The sequence below is a fragment of the Papaver somniferum genome, chromosome 2, assembly GCF_003573695.1.
Source record: "Papaver somniferum cultivar HN1 chromosome 2, ASM357369v1, whole genome shotgun sequence".
Lineage (NCBI taxonomy): Eukaryota > Viridiplantae > Streptophyta > Magnoliopsida > Ranunculales > Papaveraceae > Papaver > Papaver somniferum.
The window spans coordinates 185349753-185373183 of NC_039359.1; the positions used below are offsets into that span (position 1 = coordinate 185349753).

The 23431-nt window shown below is 40.3% G+C and overlaps 1 pseudogene; it reads left to right on the forward strand.

Moving 5' to 3' along the window:
* LOC113352498 overlaps positions 1 to 23431 on the forward strand; it is a 134097-nt pseudogene that overhangs the window by 37966 nt on the left and 72700 nt on the right.

Sequence of the window (23431 nt, forward strand, 5' to 3'; positions counted from 1 at the left end):
TTCTAGGACTTCAACTATTGAAACAGTACGCATACGGGTATGCGTACTAAGTTCCCAGACTTGGAATATATCTACAACAGTTATCATACAAGTACGCATACTGTGCTATATCCAATCAATGGTTAATTGTTTTAAACTCCCATTTTAATCATTGAAACATTCTTAGAAGACGGTAATAGCTGTCTCACACAAACTATTAGCTTCAAAGCAATTCTCAAGCGATCAAATGATCAATACGAAACATTCCGAGTCTACATCAAATGACTGACTCATACAAATCATGTAAGATGTTTCCAGGAGATTTTCACATGATCATCTTTTGACTTTCGTCAAGAATAAAAGATGAACTTGGTTAAAGCGAAAGCTTACCAACACATATTTTGAGAAATATGCAAGCAAGATAAATTCAGCTCGAAATATCAAATATGTATAAATTAAAGTCTATATAGCTATACGACTTTTGTCTCAATATGAGATAGAATTGAAATAGACTTTTGAGTGATAGATGAGTTCAACTCTCCACATTGTTGATGGTGGATTTTCGATAAAGGTCAAAATCGTAAAATCATGATACTGCATGTTTCTGACCCGCTTCATGAACGCATGTGACGATTCATATTTTACGATCCGTGAACCGTTTCACGATCTCTGGTTGAGTTCCTCTCAGATTCATGATGATTATGATTCTCGAAAGGCCTCCCACTAGCTGAGATGTTGCGCATTTCATCATGACCTCTATGTAGAATAACATGATTGGGCGGTCCGCCTACATAATTTTTTGTTGAGAGGGATTAACGCCTTCAGGATGTCAGCGATACTCGTTGTTTCCTGACTACATAGAGAGACCCACCTCTACATAGAAGAACGATTGGGAGGTCCTCCTACATAATTGGTTATTGAGAGGGCTTAACGCCTTCAGGACGTCGGCGACACTCGTTGTTCCATGACTATGTAGAGAGACTGTGTATAGATTCAGGCGGCTCTCCTACATAATTGTTTGTTGAGGGGGCTAAACGCCTTCATGACGTTAACAACGCTGCACGTTGTTCTCTGACTATGCACCTTTCAGAACGAGTATGATGGTTCAACTATATATATCTTGATTCTACAATAGATTAATTCTACCGTGACGTTCGCCACTAAATTCCTTGAAAATAATCTATTATATCTCATTACTCCGTTCCATGAATCCCCGACTAGCTACATGGATTAGTAATAGATAACCAATTCATCTCATTCCCCCGTTCCCTGAATTCCCCGCTGAATTCATGGATTAGTAATAGATGCACAATCCATAATTATTGCTCTAATTCATGAATCATTCTCCACTGAATTTCATGAATTAGTAATAATTACTCAACAATCGGGCATCTAGACTATCACCGAGTAAGCCCCAATAAAATGGTGCAAGTGTACTCAACAATGATGCACGAACGAGCATTCGAAAATATGGACAAATGAGGAATCCTACACAAAACAGGAGAGAGAAAATAATAATAAAAAATAGAAAAGAGGCGCCTAGGGACCAGGCCCACCGGCCGGCCAGCCATGCCGCCGTGGCCGGTCCCCCACGCCTCTTCCCTTATTTTTCTTAATTTATTTGTTTTCATGAAATCATGAAAACTCCTTCATTCAAGCAACTTTCCTTGTTTGAGCAAAACTCACGATTTCTCCATATCTTCACAGTTTCATAAATAATAATAAAATAGGGAAAGGTGTTGCTGGACCGGGCTACCTAGCCGACTGACTATGCCCTAGTTGTGTCCGGTCCCACACCTTGCAATCCCTTGTTTTCAAAATTATCATTTCCCTAGTTTCATGAAACTCCTCGGTTTGAACAAAAATCATGATTTCTTCATATTTTCTCAAATATTGCTCAAACCACGAAAAAACTAAAAAGTCAAATGGTCATATGACCGACTAGGCTACTCAAGAAAAATATTTAAATATTATTATTATTTTAATATTCTAAAAATATTGATCAAACGAGCAAAATCAAGAATTTCAGTCAAAGATCAAACTCTTCTGAAAATCCAAAATATTGCTCGAACGCACATCAGAAAATACCGAAACTCTCAGGACTGAGACACGGACATAATGGTGACACGGGCATGCTCCCTTGACCGACCAAGGCCGACTCTAAGGCTTGCAAGGATCCGGTCCCACATATTCTTATGATGTTGACCTAATTTGCTCAATTGCTCATATTGGGTTCAAACTCTTCCCAACCAACTTGGAATTTGCTCAATCGACCATCAGTTGGTCCCACGCCATCAAGGGCTGGTTCTATATGCCACATTGGTCGGTCCCTCACTTCTCCATAATTAGGTTTTATCACCTAATGCTCAAACGAGCATTATCCTAATAAATGGTCAACACCAGCATTTGATCATTCTTTCACCAACCGGTCAACTAACAACCCTGGTGCACTCTCACTTGAGCACTTGGGCACCACATGGACGTACATCATCCCATGTGCTCGGTACCTCCCTCACTCATGACCTATTTTCAGCAATTCATCAATTGACAAATAATTGATCAAAAATTAGGGTTTCAACAAATGCTCCACAAATCATCATTCTGAGCAAGTTCAAACACTAATAAATTTACGTTGATCCAACATCTGGATTAATCATATAATATTTGGTAGTTTACCAATATTTTAATTAATATTTTATTGGGTCACGTTACCAATAAATAATTCGACGAATTGAGCAATACTTGCTCAGTTGCTCGAATATTGATCCAACTATCAATATTCAGTAATTTATCAATATTCAGTAATTTATCGATATTCAGTAATTCTTAGAATTGAGCTATACTTGCTCAGTTGCTCGAATATTGATCTAACTATCAATATTCAGTAATTCGTCGAATCGAGCAACAGTTGCTCGAATTTACAATATTTGCTCAGACGAACAATATCAACATAAGAACTGTACGTGTGTTGAATTAATGAATCACTGAGCATTTGTCACTCATGCTAAATTCAACAAAACTTAGACTCACTGTCTAAAAGTCAACAACTGACCTAATACACGTCTGCCTTGCAGACTCCACGTTCGTGAGACATCGATCACGTCACATGGAGAGATATCAATTAGGGTTTTGGTCTGACAGCCTACGGCACGTGTGTTCATCCACGACGACAAATGTGAGTAAGTCGTGCTAACGGTTGAAGGAGTTATCAAAGTAGTGGGTGCACGATCAGTCAAGTCTCCGCACGACATGGAACTGACTTTACCACGATCTCCCACTTTCCCGCTCTTTCATTCAAGAAACCGTCACACTTACTGGGATCAATGCGTTCACTATTCTGACAATATAAATAAGTCTCTCAATCCATGATTGAACAAGACACTGACAATCCATGAGATACTGAATAGACAATCCATCGTCTAACCAAGAATCATCGTGTGAACAACACTTTCTCAATCGTTCGAACTTATTCATCAATTTGCAGAAACCCACAACACATCCAAAATCCTTGATCATCATTGATCCCACACAATTCTCAGCTTCCCTCCTACAGATCAACCCATCCCCCTCTTTGTGACCGAATTGACTCTGGAACAACCATTGACTTGATTTAGGCCTGAGTCCTACAGATTGATCTCTCGTACTCAAAGCACTCTCGTGCAATGCATCTTTGTGAGGTTAAGCAGTTTTCTTGGTCGAGGAGTCTCGTCCGAACGATCGTATCTTCACTTTCGTAAAAAACCAGTAAATCGTTTTTCCCTATCAACATATTGGCGACCACAGTGGGAGATTAGTCTCTCGGTTGCAATTTCACATTTTCACAAAATGGCTGGTCTTGGGTCTGGGTTAATTACAAATGAAAACGACGCTAGCACTAACAACACTGGTGGTACTCTAGAAACTGCTCATGCTCCCAACGACGACACTGGTGATACCACTCCTCCTCCTCCTCAAACCAACATCGGAGACAATCCTCTCTTCAACCGGCATCCCGAAGAACTCAGAGAAAATACGCCCACGATAGCTGATCTCATGAAGGTCCAAGAATTTCTCGTCAAAAATCAAACTGATATGGCCACTACTCAGAAGGAACTATGCAATTATCTTAAAACTCTCACCGACAAAATCTCAGATAAAACTAAGTAAGGGTCGGAGAAAAGCCAAAGAAACATACCCTGAAATTTCATCAATCCATGTGGTGGATGATGATGAAGCCTGCAAAGCTGCAGAAAATCAACCTGAGAAGGAGTCTGCAGGTTTCATCACTCGTGAAGATCTGGAACGCTTCATGGAGGCTCGAGGAAAATATAAGACACCATCTGTCCATCGTTATCAACCTCCATATCCTGCTGCTACACAAAGGATCCCTCTCCCGAAAGGTTATACTTATCCAATGTTCACACTGTATAACGGAACAGGAAATGCTCGAGAACACGTTTCTCGATTCCTTGAGGCACCAGGAGAGCTCGAACATAACCATGTCGTCCGTCTGAAGGAATTATCTAAATCTCTGACCGGCCGAGCATACACCTGGTACAACAACATTGCACCTGGGAGCATCGGTAGTTGGGGAGAAATGGTTAATGCCTTATACATGAAATATTTCTTTGTCTCTGAGCAGGTTACTCTCTCTGACTTAGAAAGAATGGCTCAGAAGAATGCTGAACATCCGAATGAATATGTGAAAAGGTTCAGAATCCAAGTTTTGGATAGTCATGACCCTAATGTTACTGAACAACAATTGGTGGACTTATGCATCAACGAGATGATCCCAGTTTACAGAGCCTTGCTAGAAAATCTCCGGTTCCAGAATTTTTCAGAGCTCCATGAAGCATCCAAGCGATCAACAACTACTGCTCCATCCTTGCTGGAAAGAACAAAAACTGTCAAAGTCGAGGAACCGCGAGACAGTCGAAATAGCACCAGGCGCCTGATCAACAAACAATAAAATGTTCAACCTTCCATGAATGTTTCTTAAGGGAGCAAAAGGAAAGCTGATGGGCAACAACACAAGAATGCTCCTCCAACGTCTACGAAAGCACCAAGGAAGGACAAGCAAACTCGAAACGCACAAGCGCCGGCTCAACGTCAGCAGAATGATCAGTAAGTGACAGACTTTCCTTTCCTTATTTAAGAGGTGATCGAGTTATTGTAAGTCTGGATCCAAGATGGTGCGATCAACTTACCTCCCTTCAGGAGAGAGCCGACCGACGAGGAAGTGGAGAATCCGCGTTACTGTCGCTTTCATAGGTATGTCAGCCATCCGACCAGTGATTACAGAACTTTGAAGCGCATATTAAAATAAAGGGCCTATTCAGGAGAACTAAGGACTGAAGGGGTGCACAAGAATCCTCTCCCAATCAGAACCTTTACGTTCTTTGAACAACCAGTCAAAGAAGCAGTTCAATCGTTGATTGATGATGCCTGCAAATTACTTTATCTGTCAAAGACTCAAAGGATGGACATGTTTGTGGATTTGAACCATATAGTATCTGGGAAACGCCTATCTATCTCAGAAGTGCTCCCTGAACCTCCAGTCATTGGCAAAGAGATGTATGATTGGAGACATCTCACCACAGTGCACCTGAAAGGAAATGAATTCAAGCGAGCGTTGGTCGATGTTGGAACTGCTGTCAACATCGTCCCTTTTAAAACTCTTATAGCTGTAGGTATCACCCGACAAGAAGCCACTCATGCTCCTGTCTCAGTCAGAGATCATGAAGGAATCTCCAGGGATGCTTATGGTTACATCATTCTCAAGATAAAAACTGGCTCAACCTGGGCAGAAACCAAATTTCATATAATTAGGGAGGACCCATGATATGATATGATCCTTAGACGAACATGGATTCATGATGAAAAGGTAAGTCCAACACCTTCAATTGCACATTTCTTTGTTGAAGAAAGCTCCGACTCAGAAGAAAGATCCGACTCAGAAGAAATAGAGGACACTCCATCATTCGAGCATCTAGAGAAAGTTCAATCCCTATAGGACTTACATAAAAAACTGAAGAGAGCGCACATGAATTCTCCAAAATATTCCGCATTCAGGTAAGTCTTATTCCCCCTCATGCGTCCATATTATCAATTGTCAAATATGCTACCCTGGTCCGGGGACTCAATTTTACTCATAACCAAGCTATCACCAAACGTTATGAGTGGTTAGTCTCATGTCGGCAATATTTCACCAAGTGGTTGGATGCAGAGCCTCTCCGAATCCAGCGTCTTACTGACACGGTCATTGCTAGAATAATGACCGAGCACGATAATCAATATCCTAGGTAGCCTCCTTTGCGTGAGTGTCCATATGTGCCACAGGATTAGAAAGCTCCACCAACATGGAATCCACTATACGAGGAATTCCGAACCAGCAGAAAATATTCAGGGCACGAGCAACCAAACCTAACAAGTTTCACGAAGGGGATTTAGTTCTCAAGGAAATTAAGCGTAATACCCATTCCACAAGGAGCTCTAACTGAGAAGGTCCTTTTATGATTGCTAAATCAGCAATTTATCAAAGTTCTTTTATTTTAAAAAAATCTCTATCAATTACAAAAAAGAAAATCCTCAATCACTCACTTATTCAAAACCAATCAAAAAGTCAAAACCAAAATAAAACCTCACATCTCTCATAAGTTCAAGGTTCAAGAGATTATGGAAAGGAATACTAAAGAAAGCTCGGAAAAGTAAGATTTATGCTTCTCTGCATTCTCCAAGACTTGCAAGGCCGCTTTCTCCAACTCTAGCTTTTCAGTCAATTCGTCAATCTTAGCCATTTTCTCCACCATAACATCACTGATGAAGGGTATATTGTTCTATACTGCGTCCTTGATGGTGTTGATCCTTTGACGAAGCCACTTCAAGTTAAAACCAAGTTCTTCAGATTTTTTCAAATTGTACTCCCAATCAAAAAGTACATCTTGAGTAACAGTACTTTTCGCCCTGGTACGTATATCATCTGTGACACGCAAGATAGCTCCTACTTGCATTGTCAAGAAGTAGATGCGTTTTGGATCCTTGGTGACAACAATGTGGCCATACATTTTCCACAATTTCTCACACATATCAGCATACCCTATAAGAACGCTAAATCCACCAAATGATGTGTGATATGGGAGTGACTCACCGAATGGAGGATCACAAATAATCCATGCATTAGGGTATTCATGCATTATTATGCGGTTCTCAATTATTGGAGTAGCTTCAGCAATTGTGGGAGCAGTTTCTCCCATTCTGGGTCCGGTTTCTTCTATCTCTGAAGTAACGATGATTTGATCTTCATTCTCCTCGACAACTTCAGTAGAAATATCCTCATGGCATTGAGGTGCATAGATGGTAACATCATCAACTCAATTCACCATATGGTTTGAATCATCATTCGCTCCATTATTTTCAACTTCGGCATTTGGTACCTAATACGAAGATTACATGAGATTATAGAAATTCAAGCACGGAAACCAAAAGGAAATCATAAAATCCATCATGTAAGTGAACTAACACTATCTAAATTCTTTATTATACATCCAAGACATCAACAAATAGTGTGGAAGTCATAAAACACGTTTTTTATCAAGCTCGTCCAAAGAGATTTTATAACTGCCCTTTATAAGACGACGAACTGGGTATACCATTATCTTCGTATGTATGTTTCTACAACATATCAAATTTTCATAGCAATTGGATAAATGAGTAAAGAGTTGTGGCCAAAATATTGGACTACATGCCAGCTGGAAAACTTCTGAAAGTGTCCTGGAGGTTTACTGTTTCACTGATTTCGACCCCTAAATGTGCTCAAAACTTAAAAATCTTCGTTGCTAAAGCATGGAAATTTCCTGGGCATAAGGATACATGGGTAGATCGCGAAAATCTAACCTCTGATGAATATTTTACGGCGTTTTTGCTAAAAGGCTAAGTTCTGAATTTTCTGATGACGTATTTCGGTAAAACTTTTCACTTATTCATGAGGATTCTCATCTATTCATCAACAAATCAACAATATTATACTTCTATTAAGAGAATATAAAATGTATACTTACTTGAGGAGTCTCCAAGTCGTTCGAAAGATTAACATGGTCGGTATTAGCATTGGGAGCACCATTATCTCCATTCGGTCCCAATTCTTGAGGATTCTCTTTCTCACCACCATTCGAAGACGAATGAACAACATGGACATGTAGGTTTTCCACGACAATCTCCTCCTGTATATATCAGCAATAATTATTATTATTTTATTTCAAGAAGTATCATGATTAATCATACAAAGGACTACTTACATCGACTTCATCTTCACCGCTGGACTCATGAGTTGTTGGATGAACAAGACAGAGACCGTAAATGCTTGATGGAGAGAAATTCTGGAACAACGACAAACATTGGTTTCATGATCCTAATTATACGGGCAAAAAAAAAGTCACGGGAGAAGGAATATTAACAACTCACCATAGAAGCGACCGGGGATTGCACATTATTCGGTATCATCCTATAATTCCTCCTCCTTTTGCCTTGTCCACCCTGGGGACTTTCTTGCACTTCGGAGAAATTTGTCTGAATTCGAGACCTTACAATACGGTTTCCCTATAAGTTAATGGAATAGTTAAGATATTATTATCATGTATTTGTTAAAATCATAAGGAGAATATGTACCTGTGAGTATTCTGGAGGTGTTTTTCTTTTATTACCATTAGAAAGATGCTTCAATCTTGGTCGATCAGAAAGCATGCCAGTAGAAGGAAGTTCTCGTATCAGAAGCTTAACATCCATTACAAACTTATGCAAGAGATAAAGTTTTTGGCGTCATAAGTCTACATAACCTTGAGTTACATAGGTAGCTCGGTTGGAACAAGGAAACAAGTAATCATTTCCTTCCACCTCTGTGCAATCTAAATGAGCATTTAGATGCTAGATCGATGGCTTATTCATTCGATGGCCTGGAGAACACTGATCGAGACCCATTTGCCGAGCTGCTCTTTCGATGTTGTATTCTTCCACCTGGAACTCCCTATGCATTAGTGCCACTAAATAACCAGGGGTGCAACTCGGTATAAAAGATTTCTCTCCATCACTCAGACCGATGTCGATTTCAATATGACGTTTTATTTAGCAGCATTAAAAGTGATCAATTGTGAGAAGATAGAAGGAACCGACACCCAGGGACGAAAATTAAACTCAAACTCGATGTCCAAAATGCTGGTGAGACCTGCCTTGTATCTTGGTTGCTTTGTGGACCAACGCATTATCCTGGCATTACCTTCTTCAAGGAAAGGATGACGAGTGTGAACATTTGGTCCCTGCAAGACGCTACGAGGAATCGGAGCATAATTCTCAAAGTGCTCCCACACCAAAGCTTGGAGAAACATTGTATTAGCATATGTTTCAACTTTCATGAATCCACTAGAAACACTGGAGTCTATGACCAAGGAGTCTAAATTGGAGAACAGCGAACCCAAGAACAGACTACCAATAGGAAGTTTCTCTCCTTTAGCCATTATAATAGCAAAAGGAATCACAAATGGCTTGAACAATGTCCACTATCCTCAAGAACGTATTCTGGACAGCCACAAGCATAAGAAAGCAGCAATGGTTAATGTACCATCAACAGGTTCTTCAGGAATTTTATCACTCGGACACCAATGCTTCAACCATCGAGCATATTAAAGCTTGGGAGACTTGTTAAAATTAGGGGTGTAAATTCGGGCAGGCCGGGCCGCCCGACCCAAAAACTAAGACGGGCCGGGCAGGCCAGGCTTAATATTTGTGAGCCCGTAAACAAATTCAGGCCGGACAGGCCGGGCACAAGTAGATAATTTGCTACCCAAAGACCGCCCAAAGCCCGCTTTTTATACGGGTAGGCCAGATCGGGCCGGACATGCCACTATTTTGATTTTTTTTTTTAAGTTTAAATTTTCAAATGAACGGTATTAAATACAATATCCTTTCCTTTCCAACATCGCATATCGTAAGTGATAGTATTATTTTATATTTAAATTACACTGACAAATTTTTAATTTTAGCCTATAATAAATAATTAATTAGAGTACAATAAACTTTCTAATAAGAAAATATATTACCATTAATGTTTTGAAAAGGTTAATTATAAGTAAAAAAACAATTATATATTTTATTTTTCTTGACACAAAATTGACAATTATAAAATTGTAACTTTTAAGTCTTTTTAAGAGGATATTAAATGATTAATTGGCACATAGAAGGCTTTCAGGCCGGGCACCAGGCCGGGTATCAGGCGGGGCATCATAATTAATCGCAAAGCCCGAGACCGCCCAATAAATTAATCCAGGCCAGGCCGGGTGGTCCATGACGGGCCATAACAGGCTTTGGGCTACTTCGGGTACAGGCGGGCTCGGACGGATACAGGCAGGCTGAGTATTTTCGGGTATTATTTACACCCCTAGTTAAAATCATGCATCGTATCTTTCAAAATGTTAGACATTGTAGTTTCCTCGACTGAGAGATCTCCAGGGAAATTACCAGTAATCGGGAGATGCAATAGAGCGACTACATCTTCCAAGGTGATGGCGAATTCTCCCCATCTGCATATGAAAGTATGAGTAGAAATGCACCAACGAGCAAGCAAAGCCACCATACCTCGTAAATCATAATGGATGACTGATTCTCCAACTGCTTGAATGGCTCGTGTCACATGTGCACGATCCAGCATATTTCTTACACGGCCGTAACCCATCATATGTCTTGCCCATCCAGAAAAATCCGTCAAAGGTCTTCGGGAAAGCTTGAATTCCACATGAGAAGCCAAATAGTGTTTTCTTTGCAAATAGAACCGAATTATCGCCTAAGGAGATACCAATTTTTTCTGAGTAGTACTCCTGGGATTTATGAGGAGCCGAAACGAGGAACCTGAGGGACATACTTCGGGTTTATACAGAAACACGAAGAACTCATCTTCATCATTTGGAATGTTCTTAGTTTTAGGAGCGTCCTCTTTTTCCCTGGAAGTCCCAGAATCATCATTTCTAGAAGATACATCTGTAGAAGAATCCTCTCCAGAAGACTCCTCTCTGGAAACATCGTGTTCAGAAGCGCTGCTACCATGGGAATCAGTCATTTTTGGAAAGTTGTTGTGACATCCATATAACAAATTTCATCAACACAATGGAATTAAAGTACAATGGAATAATTAGGATGCTCACATCAGCGTCTATAAAATGATAATCTTCAACTCTTACCTATTTACGGTTTCACGAACTTAATGACAATAACGTAAAACTTCGAAAAGCTTGGTCGCTCCTTCAAAACCTGCAAAGATGAGCAATACTCATTATTTAAAGTCGACACTTGACTTTTCACGAAATTTTGCGCAATTTACATAATCTTTTCATGTGAACATTCACTGATTTTACCATGTGTACATACACTATAAAATCACAAATTCATGGAAACATTGTTTGCTTTCAACAATTACTCAAAAATAAAAATTTGATTTCTTTAACAAAATTCTTTTTTAAACTCACGTATATAAAAATAAATATAATATTTTTACGTGAGGAAATAACTCACGGAATTTTCGAAGAAAAAAAATCTCTTTTTACGTGAGTTATTGTTAAAAAGATTTTTTTTTTGTTTTGCTCAAACGAGCATTCGCCTATGAAACGAGGGTCTTTTCTATTTTGTAAAGGTCCATATACTCCAAATAAAATTATAAAAGTTCACAAACAAAATTTTATCATGAAGTGCGGATCTATTTAAAAATATATATATATCACAGGATTATTGTTTATTACTTTAACTACGAACTAACGTACAAACCTAAAGGTATTTGTGTGAAAAATTCATGCTTTAAAAGTAAAATTTTCATTTTTACGAAACCTCATAAACAAATTTTATCTACTGTAACTAAATCATGTCTATTCAAGGATTAATGTATCTCTTTCATATTAGGGATTATTGCTCGTTTCTTAAACTAACTAACGAACGGGCATATATTTTCTAAAACAAATTTTCATAAAACCTACGCATACATATACACATGGAATTTTTTTTTGAACAACTGAACTTCAAAAAAAAAAAAAAAAAAATTCACGTACCTGGTCGGTGCCTGCCGGAAACTGGTCGGACGGCGGTCGGTGGCGCCGACAACTGGTATTCCGGCGTGAAAATTCCTTTCTCCTCCTACTGCTTGCATGAAAGTGGTGAAGAGGGAGGGTAGTCGGTCGATTAAAAATTAAAAAAAAATTAGGGCTTCTTCCCTTTTATATCAATTTTATTTCCAAGACCTAATAAAATATGGATTTCCTTTTTTGGGCTCGGGCCCGTAAACACTAAACCGACCAAAATTGGACTTTTGACCGACCAAATCAGCATTGCCTCGTCTCTCTATGCCCAAGGGGTGACGCTCTATCATACTATCAGGGTACTTACCTGAGCATTTGCTCGTACATGACACCATTGGAGCAAATCGAGGATTCTGAAAATACCTTTGTACAACCAAGTTCAACTGCTTATCTCGTCGACTGGAAAATCACAATCTAATGCTTACTGCGGAACATGACTATCCCTCACTAAGCAGGGAACTTAATGATGATGGTGGATTTTCGAAAAAGGTCAAAATCGTAAAATCATGATATTGCATGTTTCTGACCCGCTTCAGGAACGCATGTGAAGATTCATATTTTACGATCCGTAAACCGTTTCACGATCTCTTATCGAGTTCCTCTCAGAGCCATGATGAATATGATTCTCGAAAGGCCTCCCATTAGCTGAGCGTTCGATGCTGCGCATTTCATCATGACCTCTATGTAGAATAACATAATTGGGTGGTCCTCCTACATAATTGTTTCTTGAGAGGGCTTAACTCCTTCAGGATGTCGACGATACTCGTTGTTCCCCGACTACATAGAGAGACCCACCTCTACATAGAAGAACGATTGGGGGTCCTCCTACATAATTTTTTGTTGAGAGGACTTAACGCCTTCAGGACGTCGACGAAGCTCGTTGTTCCCTGATTATGTAGAGAGACTGTGTACATATTCAGGTGGATCTCCTACATAATTGTTTGTTGAGGGGGCTAAAAACCTTCAGGACGTTAACAACGCTGCACGTTGTTCCCTGACTATGCACCTTTCAGAACGAGAATGATGCTTCAACTATCTCATATCTCGATTCTACAATAGATTAATTCTACCGTGACATTCGCCACAGAATTCCTAGAAAATAATCTATTATATCTCATTACTCTGTTCCATGAATCCCCGGCTGAATCCATGGATTAGTAATAGATAACCAATTCATCTCATTACCCTGTTCCCTGATAGGTGTCTAAAACACCTTGATATTTATCTATTGTTTATGCTTTCTTGGCTAAGTTTTCTTGTAAATTATGTATTTTATGTTTAATTTTGAGTTTTAGGTACTTTGGAGCAAAAGAAGAATAAATGTCGCTTAAAAGGGCTAAAGTGTCATTTCATGTGCAATTGCGGTTGGAAGCGACTTATTTCTTATTATTTACTTCTTTTCTATCTGAAAGGCATGTCGGCTTTAGTGATGCGAGTTATGTCTGAAAAGCATGGCAACCTTAGTGATGTATAAAAATTGAAGAAAAGAAGTGAATATGAGAGGTAAGAGATGGCTGCTCGATAAACTACTAAAAGCACCCAGGAAAGTGTTAAAAGCACCCCCAGAAATGTTCCAGATGAGCTGATATAGGCGCGCATGAGTTATCACTATATACAACCCAAAAGTTATCTTTGTACCCCACAAATTGCTATTTGCACCCAAGGAAATGCTAAACATAACCCAAATTGCTAAAGGGAAACCACTGTTGGATAAGGGGAAGGTCATCTTCTCCATTTGAATTTCAAATTCTGGCGGGAAAACTAGTTTTAATGGCTGTAGAATTGGGGTTTGTGTTTTAGGCAATTTATCAATCAATTTAATAGAGCTGGTAATGGTTTTCGTTTCAACCAGAATTGGCTATATAATCGGGAAAAGATGAATTAGAGCTCACGGATTTTGGCAGGAAAATTTTGTTCTTCACGGGCAGAATTATGGTTAGAATTTTGGGAGGTTTTGGAGGAGATTCAATCGCCAAATTTTACGGGGATGGACCTTTTGGAGCTAAACAGGACTGGTATGTCCATCATAACTGGTTAAATTGGGTCGGATCACCAAGTTTGAAGAAACGTGGGAGGATAGTCTTCTCGGGTTTACTGGGAAAGATCGAAGAGAGAGTTACTCGGATATTTTCATGGGTTAAACGTGGGATTAGTTGGTGGAAATAAAACAAGGGGAATGACGTGTTTTGGGAGGTTAAAAAGAAGAAAAACTCTTTATATTTGGTAGTTGTGCTAAAACAGGGAAGAGGAAGAAGATACGCACATGATACTGTTGGATCCATTTTGGAGATTTTGTGCAGACGAGAGAAGATTCATATGGATAGAGTGTTGACATCCTACAAGAGGCGTAAAGACAGATAATTGAAGAAAGAAAAATCCCGTCAAAGGAAAGAAAATATGGTGGATTTATTGCCAAGATTTGAAGGGTTTAAAGGGTATATATATGGTCTTAAGAAGTTATATACGATATACGAAGAGCCTAGGAAAGAATACTGCAGAATCGAAAAAATCACAAGTTTCAGAAAAGTTCACCTGCTGCTGCTAAACCAGGAACACGAAGAACATATCCTGGCATACACAGTCGCAGAAAGATATCGTTTATCAAAGACAGAATGCATATATCGTTTACCGTTCAGTAGAGAAAGATCTTCAGCCACTGTTCCGTGTAATAGCTAAGCTGCTCAATTCAGTAGATAAAGACCTTTAGCGACTGCAGAATCATTGTAAGCTTATTTATATCTTTTTGAATACAATGATGAATGAAATTTTCTCCAATTTTCGATCCATGAGAAGCTAAATCTCTTTTCTAGGGTTTTGGAGGAAACTATTTTTAATGGGTAGTATTTAGTATTTAATTTCTTTGACATATTTTACTTCATATTTGTGTTTTCAATTGTCTAAAAATTTTCTCTTCTTTGTATGCTTCGTGAAAGCTGTTTTGGGTAGTTTGAGCTGCCGATCATTTATAAGCGAAGGAAAATTAGGCCTTAAAATAGTGACGAGAGTCGTAAAAAAAGAGCTTATAACGTTATATCTTCCAAAGCATGAGATTGAGTTCGGATTGTTTTGAGTAAATTAGGAGTATTATGTCGAAGTTTTAATTATTGAGTTTACAAACATTAGAAGTAGTGGAATCCAAAACCCTAGATTCATCTCTCCTTGATAAATCAAAAATTAATTTTAATTAGTTTGTCTTAGTATTTTCTTTTATTTGTCTTAAACCCATCCTTTAAAAAGTCCGAGCAATGAATCCTTTCTTACCACTTGTAAAAACTACATCAGTTTTTGGCGCCGCCGACGCGGACTTTCCTTTAGGTTAGGTTATAGATTTTTTTTTCCTTATTTTTATTAGTCTTGTTTAGTTTAATTAAATTTTATTTTATTTTATTTTCTTTGATTTTACTTGGGTATTTTTCTTATTTTTATTGTGCAGGTAATATTCTATATTTATTGTGGAATTGCCTACCAAAAGAGGTAAGTAACAAAACCCAAATTTTATTATTTTTTAGGTTTTATTTCCTTTTTGTGTATATCTATTTTATTTTATTTTTGGACAAAAAAAACACACGCTGCACACACCATATTGCATTGTCAGAATTACCGAATTTAGGAAACCTGTGGAAAGTACGCTGAACCCGTGCCTTGGGCCTTATGGGAGTTACCAGCCGAAATTCCACAAGCCTCAGACTCGTACCTGTAGGTATATTTTACTGAGGCAAACCAAGCTTACCTAATTTAGTAAACCCTGCATTTGCATGTGCACGATTTTCTTGCTTCACTAGTATTCTTGCTTGTGTATGCGCCGTTGGAAACGAGTAGGAAATAGACTTGAGGAAAACGACCTTTTTAATTTGACTCCGACTCGCTACACGGATATAGGTGGTACTTCGATTTTTTCCAAGATGGTTAATGAAAATGATGATGAAGTTCCGCCAACCAAAACCCTTAGGGACCGTTTGAACCCGTCTATAGTGATACATGAACCTAGGTTGTTTTACCGGCCACTACCGTTAAGTTTGATATTAAACCTGGAACATTTAGCATGCTTCGAAAATTTAGGGGAATAGAGAATGAAAACCCGTATACCCACGTAAGGGACTTTGAAATGATTTGTGACACAATGAGTTACCCGAATGTCCCTAAATATGTGCTTAATTTGCGTTTGTTTCCTTTTTCCCTAGAAGAGAGATCCAATGAGTGGTACCATTTGATTCCCTATAAAATAATCACCACCTGGGATGGCCTTATAAAGGCCTTTGTTAAGAAGTTCTACCCACATCACAAGACTGCTGTTGTTAGGCAGTCTATCCAAATATTTAAGCAGAAAATAGGTGAGAGCTTACATGATTATATAGAAAGGTATAATGAATTTTTATACCAATGCCCGCACCATGGCTTTGAGAAAGCCCACATGGCCCAAATATTATATGAGGGCCTTGATAGTGAAACCCGAATGAAGGTAGAAACAATGAGTGGTGAAGAATTTACCCATCAAGACCCAGATGAATGTTTTGACGAGTTCATCGAGTTAGCTGAAAAGACTCGTCAATGGGCTTCAATGAGAGAGCCCGAAATTACTAGGAACCCTATTCATAGGGTCAATAGAGTTGATAATGGGTCTGATATCCTTAGGCGTCTAGAGGCCTTAGAAATAAACCAAAGGTCTACCCAGACTATGAGCTGTAATAGTGAGCCCAGAACGTATCCATGTACCATTTATGGTGACCAAAGACATACTGGACCTCAGTGCCCCCTGTTTTACCATAGTGAAACTACCTGTGACCAGGTTAGTGTCCTACATGGTGGCATGAACTCTAAATATGAGGGACGACCTAAGTTTGATCCCTATTCTAATACCTATAACCCAGGTTGGAGACATAACCCTAATTTCTCGTGGTCCAATGGTGCCCAACAGGGTGGCCCTTCAGGCAACCCACCACCAGGTTTTGCTAGGAACCAAGCTCAAGTCCAAGAACCGAGTCCAGTTGATAAAAAGGTGTCATCTCTAGAGGAAAATTTGAATCTCTTTATTGAACGAAGTGTTATAAACAATGCCGAGGCTACCAAAAATATTAACCTTTTAAGTCAGAGGTTTGATAACTTTGGTCAGAAGTTTGATGACTTTGTCCTGACGAGTCAACGGTACCAACAAAATAGTGACCGAGCAATTAACAACTTAGAGACACAGATAAGTCAACTTTCAAGCAGGATAAATGATACGGGGAATGGGAGATTTCCTATCCAACCGACTCCGAATCCGAAAGGAGTTAACCAGGTTAATGGGTCAGGTAGTTCTAACCACAACGACATGTCAAAGCAGTTATCACCCTTAGGAGTGGTAAAATATTAGAGAACTCGGTAGAACCACCTAAGGACAAGAGTCCAGCTGAAAAAGAGACTGAAGATGATCAAACTTCGTCTAAAGACCCTAATGAGCATGAGAGTACCAAGAGTCCATGTGAGGAAGCTACCCCATAGAGAGTGTACATACCACCTGCACCAGGTGCTCAGAGACTCGCTAAGAAAAATCCTAGTACTTATGCTGAAATCCTAGACATGTTTAAGCAAGTTAAGATCAACCTGCCCTTGTTAGATGCAATTAAACATGTACCGGCTATGGCCAAGTTCTTAAAAGATATGTGCACCGTCAAGAGAGACGCGAATGTCCATAAAAAGGCATTTTTAACCCAACAAGTTAGTTCTATAATTTCACAAAAGTACCCAGTCAAATTTAAAGATCCTGGTTGTCCTACTGTCACATGTGTTATAGGTATCCAGAAGATAGAAAATGCTCTTTTAGATATTGGGGCTAGTGTGAATCTTTTAACGTTCTCGGTATATGAACAACTTGGACTAGGTGATATGAAACCAACTAGGATAACACTACATTTAGCCGATAGGTCGGTCAAAATCCCACGTGGAATTATTGAAGATGTTTTGGTTCAGGTAGAAAACTTTATCTATCCAGTTGACTTTGTGATTTTGGACACTCAACCTGTCTCTAGTCAAGATATCAATATCCCAATCATCCTAGGTCGTCTGTTTCTAGCCACTGCAAATGCAGTCATACATTTTCAAACTGGCCTAGTAGAATTTTCCTTTGGGAATTAGAAAATCGCGGTGAACGTTTTTAAGGCGTTACAAGCCCCACTGGACCCTGAACACTATGAGTCTATATGCATGATTGATTCTCTAGTTGAGAATACCTTTACCACCAATAGTGTTAGTGATCCTTTAGAGGACTGCTTGGCCCACTTTGGAGCCTACTATGATGAGGATAGTCATTTTAAAGAAGTTAATGCGTTGTTAGACTCTGCGCCAGTAATGAATTGTGGAAAATGGCAGCGTAAACCAAAACCTCTTCCGCCGACCATAGATAAACCCCTCCCATCATCAGTTAAGGCACCCACCCTTGAATTAAAGCCGCTACCAGATACACTGAAATATGTATTTCTTGGTAGTGAAAATACTCTTCCTTCCATAATTGCCTCTGACTTAGAGCCCGATCAGAAAAGTATACTAGTTAGTGTTCTCCGTGAGCACAAGACTGCAATAGGGTGGACTATAGCAGATTTGAAAGGAATTAGTCATGCTGGTTGTATGCACCATATCTACCTAGAAGAAGGTGCCAAAAACTCAAGAGAAATGCAGAGACGTTTGAATCCTAATATGAAGGAAGTTGTTCGCACTGAGGTGCTCAAGTTGTTAGATGCGGGTATCATATACCCCATCTCTGATAGTAAATGGGTCATCCATGTCCAAGTTGTCCCAAAGAAGTCTGGGATTACGGTAGTTGCGAATGAGAACAATGAATTGATACCTACCCGTGTTACCACCGGGTGGAGAGTATGTATAGACTACCGTAAGCTGAACTCATCCTCTAGGAAAGACCACTTTCCTTTACCATTCATCGACCAAATGTTAGAAATATTAGCTGGCCACATCCATTATTGCTTCCTAGATGGTTATTCCGGTTATAACCAAATCCCTATAGCCTCGGAAGACCAAGAGAAGACAACCTTCACATGTCCATTTGGTACTTTTGCTTATAGTCGTATGCCTTTTGGGTTATGTAATGCACCCGCAACATTCCAACGTTGCATGCTAAGTATCTTTTCGGACATGGTCGAGCGATTTCTCGAGGTTTTTATGGATGATTTTTCCGTTTTTGGTTCCTCGTTCGATGAGTGCTTGCATCACCTTACACTAGTTCTAGAACGTTGTAAGGAAAAGAACTTATTCCTTAATTGGGAAAAGTGACATTTTATGGTTAAATATGGAATAGTGCTAGGACATGTGGTGTCCTCTAAGGGAATAGAAGTTGATAAAGCCAAGGTTGACCTAATTTCAAAATTAAGGCCACCTAAGAATGTAACAGATGTTAGATCTTTCCTTAGCTATGCTGGATTTTATCGTCGGTCCATCAAAGACTTTAGCAAAATTGTCTTACCTCTGTGGAACCTACTTGCTAAAGATACTGCCTTTGTATTTGATGAAGCTTGTGTTTCAGCTTTTGAGAAGCTTAAATTATTATTTAATTCTTCCCCTATCATCTAACCACCCGATTGGAACCTCCCATTTGAACTCATGTGTGATGCGTCCGATTATGCGAATGGTGCTGTCCTTGGTCAACCACGTGATAAAGCACCGAGTGTGATTTATTATGCTAGTAGGACTCTAGACGATGCCCAGTTGAATTACACAACCACTGAGAAAGAAATGTTAGCCATCGTTTTTGCTTTGGAGAAATTTAGATCATATATCTTAGGGTCTAAGGTCATAGTTTATTCTGATCATGCCACACTCAAATATCTCCTTTCAAAGAAGGACTCGAAACCATGGCCGATTATATGGGTATTATTGTTCCAAGAATTTACTCTAGATATTCGTGATAAGAAAGGGTCTGAAAATATAGTAGCTGACCATTTATCCCGTATCCTTTATGAGACTAGAGATGATGAGATACCGATCCATGACATGTTCCCTGATGAACAGTTATTTTTCATCTCTGTGTTACCATGGTTTGCTGATATTGTCAATTATTTGGTAACTGGTCAAATGCCTTACCACTGGTCTAAACAATATAGAGCTAAATTATTGTCTGAGGTTGTTGATGGTGGTTTTTAGCTTAGGGTTAAAATCTTAACCGTCCAAGGTCACCAACCAATGCATGGTAACCTTTGGCCCAATGCCAAAACCCTAGTTTTGGCCACGCCTAAACCGCGCCAAGGCATGCCGACCATGCCATATGTGCCAATGGCATTCCCTGCCAGCCACCTTGGCGCGCCTAAACCATACCATGCGGGCCTTCCCCTCACGGCTGCCAAAACGAAGGCGTGCGACAGTCAACGGCCACCCTTCCATCTTAGATGCAAATCTTAATCATCCAAGGTCGCCAACCAACGCATGGTAACCTTTGGCCAACCGCCAAAACCGCGCCAAGGCATGACGACCATGCTACATGTGCCAATGGCATGCCGTGCCAGCCACCTTGCCGCGCCTAAACCATACCATGCGGGCCTTCCCCTCATGGCTGCCAAAACGAAGGCGTACGACAATCAATGGCCACCCTTCCATCTTAGATGCAAATATTAACCGTCCAAGGTCACCAACCAACGCATGGTAACCTTTTTCCCAACTCCAAAACCCTAGTTTTGGCTATGCCTGAACCGCCCCAAGGCATGCCGACCATGCCACATGTGCCAATGGCATGCCGTTCCAGCCACCTTGTCGCGCCTAAACCATACCATATCAGCCTTCCCCTCACGGCTGCCAAAACGAATGTGTACGACAATCAACGGCCACCCTTCCATCTTAGATGCAAATCTTAGCCGTCCAAGGTCACCAACCAACGCTTGGTAACCTTTGGCCCAACGCCAAAACCCTAGTTTCGGACACGCCTAAACCACGCCAAGGCATGCCGACCATGCCACATGTGCCAATGGCATGCCGTGCCAGCCACCTTGCTGCGCCTAAACCATACCATGTTGGCCTTCCCTTCACGGATTCCAAAACGAAGGCTTGCAACAATCGACGGTCACATTTCCATCTAAGATGCAGATCTTAGCCGTCCAAGGTTACCAGCTAACGCAAGGCAACCTTTTGGCTCGACGCCAACCCTAGTTTTGGTCGCGCCCAAACAATGCCAAAACCCTAGCTTTTGGCCACGCCTAAACTAGGCCATATTAAATCCATGTCGGCCATGCTTTCATGCCACTGGCTACCAAACGAAGGGTTGCAATAATCAACGACTACCCTTCCTCTCAAGATGCAAAATCTTGACCGTCGAAGGTCACCACCGAGCCGGCAAGTCTCCCAAGCTCAACTTGCCAAACAACAGAAACATGCTACATGTTTTCCACGAAAACACTCGAGACATCAACACATGTCAAAAACTGGGGGATGCTCATTGGGTATTGGTTTGGCGGTTTCTAGCGTGCGGCGTACACTACGCTCGTTACAAGACAGTGTCATAAGGATGAGGCGGTTAGTAAAAACAGGGAGTAATGGTAAAACGCTTTCTTTTATGGAAATCAATTACAGGCGTTACCGGTTATCACCTCCTCCCATTTACTCATATGTTTTCCATTTCTTACGAGACCAGAGTACGTTTCACTTCGACTTGTATAAATAGGTCTTACCTATTTCCACCGAACAACAAGTTCTGGTCAGGAGCATACAACACTCAGAAAGCGTTTGCTAGCTTTCCCATCTGTTAGCTTCCCACTTTCTGATGCAAGTCATAAAACAACTACTCTTCCAGGATCAACTATTCTGGTCTCAACACTCTCTTCTCTTCCCTCCCTAAAACCAACCCTTATCCTCCTCTTTGTGACCGAAGCAAGTCTGGAACGGCCATTTCTTGGATTAGGCCGGATTTGTATAGATTGATCTCTTGAATCTAAAGTACTCCCTTGCAGTACATTGTTTAGGGTTTAGACTCGTTTCTCACCCACACACCCGAAATCAGCAGAAACCATTTTCACCCTCAAACAATTGGCGACCACAGTGGGAGATTGATCTTTCGGTTACAATGTCAACTTTCAATCCTCGATCTCATATTTCAACCCAGACGTCAGGACGGTAGAATCCAAACGACCCGCCCAGGGATCGACGGCTCAGTTACCAGACGGCTCGGTTACCAGTTATGAAACGACAAGGGATGACTGGGGACTTTCCACAGTCACTGCGGTGCTTCCCACAAAAATCGGTCTTACACCCGGGAGATCCCTTTTCATCAAGATATCCGAAAAACCGAGTAAGTCTTGCTAGACAAAATACATGGTCTACTACTTCAAATCTTCACAGGGGAGATAAAAAACCGATAGCCATATTTTTCCCGTGTTTCATGCTTTCTACTATCGCATAATATTCACAATTCCATGACTTCCCTGGGGTACTCATGCCACTTATATTCATGACCAAAAACATCAATATTCTAAAACAGTTCTTTCCAAATAATAATCCAAAACCCTCAGGGGTAATACTTGTCTATCAACCCAAAAATCCTGAAAGGCATAGTCGAAGAGGAATTGTTTATGACGAAGTGTTTCTACAAGTTTATGAAAGGCATACCCACGACTAGGATTTACACCAGTTCAGAAGAACAATATTTCTACAGATTTATGGAAGGCATACCTATGGCTAGGGTTTGCACCAACACAACAAAACAAGAAAACAAATTGAAAGAGAAACACTAGAGTACATAGATGGAATATGCTTGCACACTTTATTGCTACCGCGCTACCGCTAACACCAGGACGTGAGAACAAAGATACGAGATAAAAAGGAGAGCCAACCTCTTTCATCGCATAACACTTTTGGAATTTGAATAAGGAAATGATTTCCTATTTTAGATATGTATGGAAAGAGGCAACTAGTCCCGCAAGAACAAGTCCGCGCCACGCCAAGCCAACAGTCCGCGCCATGCCCAGCCGACAGTCCTCGCCATACCAAATCCAAGCCAGCGTCCACGCCAGGCCAGCGCCCATTCCAAGACGATCCAGCGCTAACAACTTGCATCTTTCAAGCGCCAGCAGCTTGCATCCTTCCATCGCTAATAGCTTGCATCTATACAACAACTTGCATCTTTCTAGCGCCAGCAGCTTGCATCCTTTTCAGCGCTAAAAACTTGCATCTTTCCAGCGCCAGCAGCTTGCATCCTTCCAGCGCTAACAACTTGCATCTTTCCAGCGCCAGCATCTTGCATCCTTTCCAGTGCTAACAACTTGCATCTTCCCTGCGCCAGCAACTTGCATCCTTCTAGCGTTGCTCTTGAACGCCCAGTAGATGGGAATCAACAATCTAATTCCATTACACGAAAAGATCAGGAACGACTTATCCAAAATTGAAGCAAAGAAAAATCA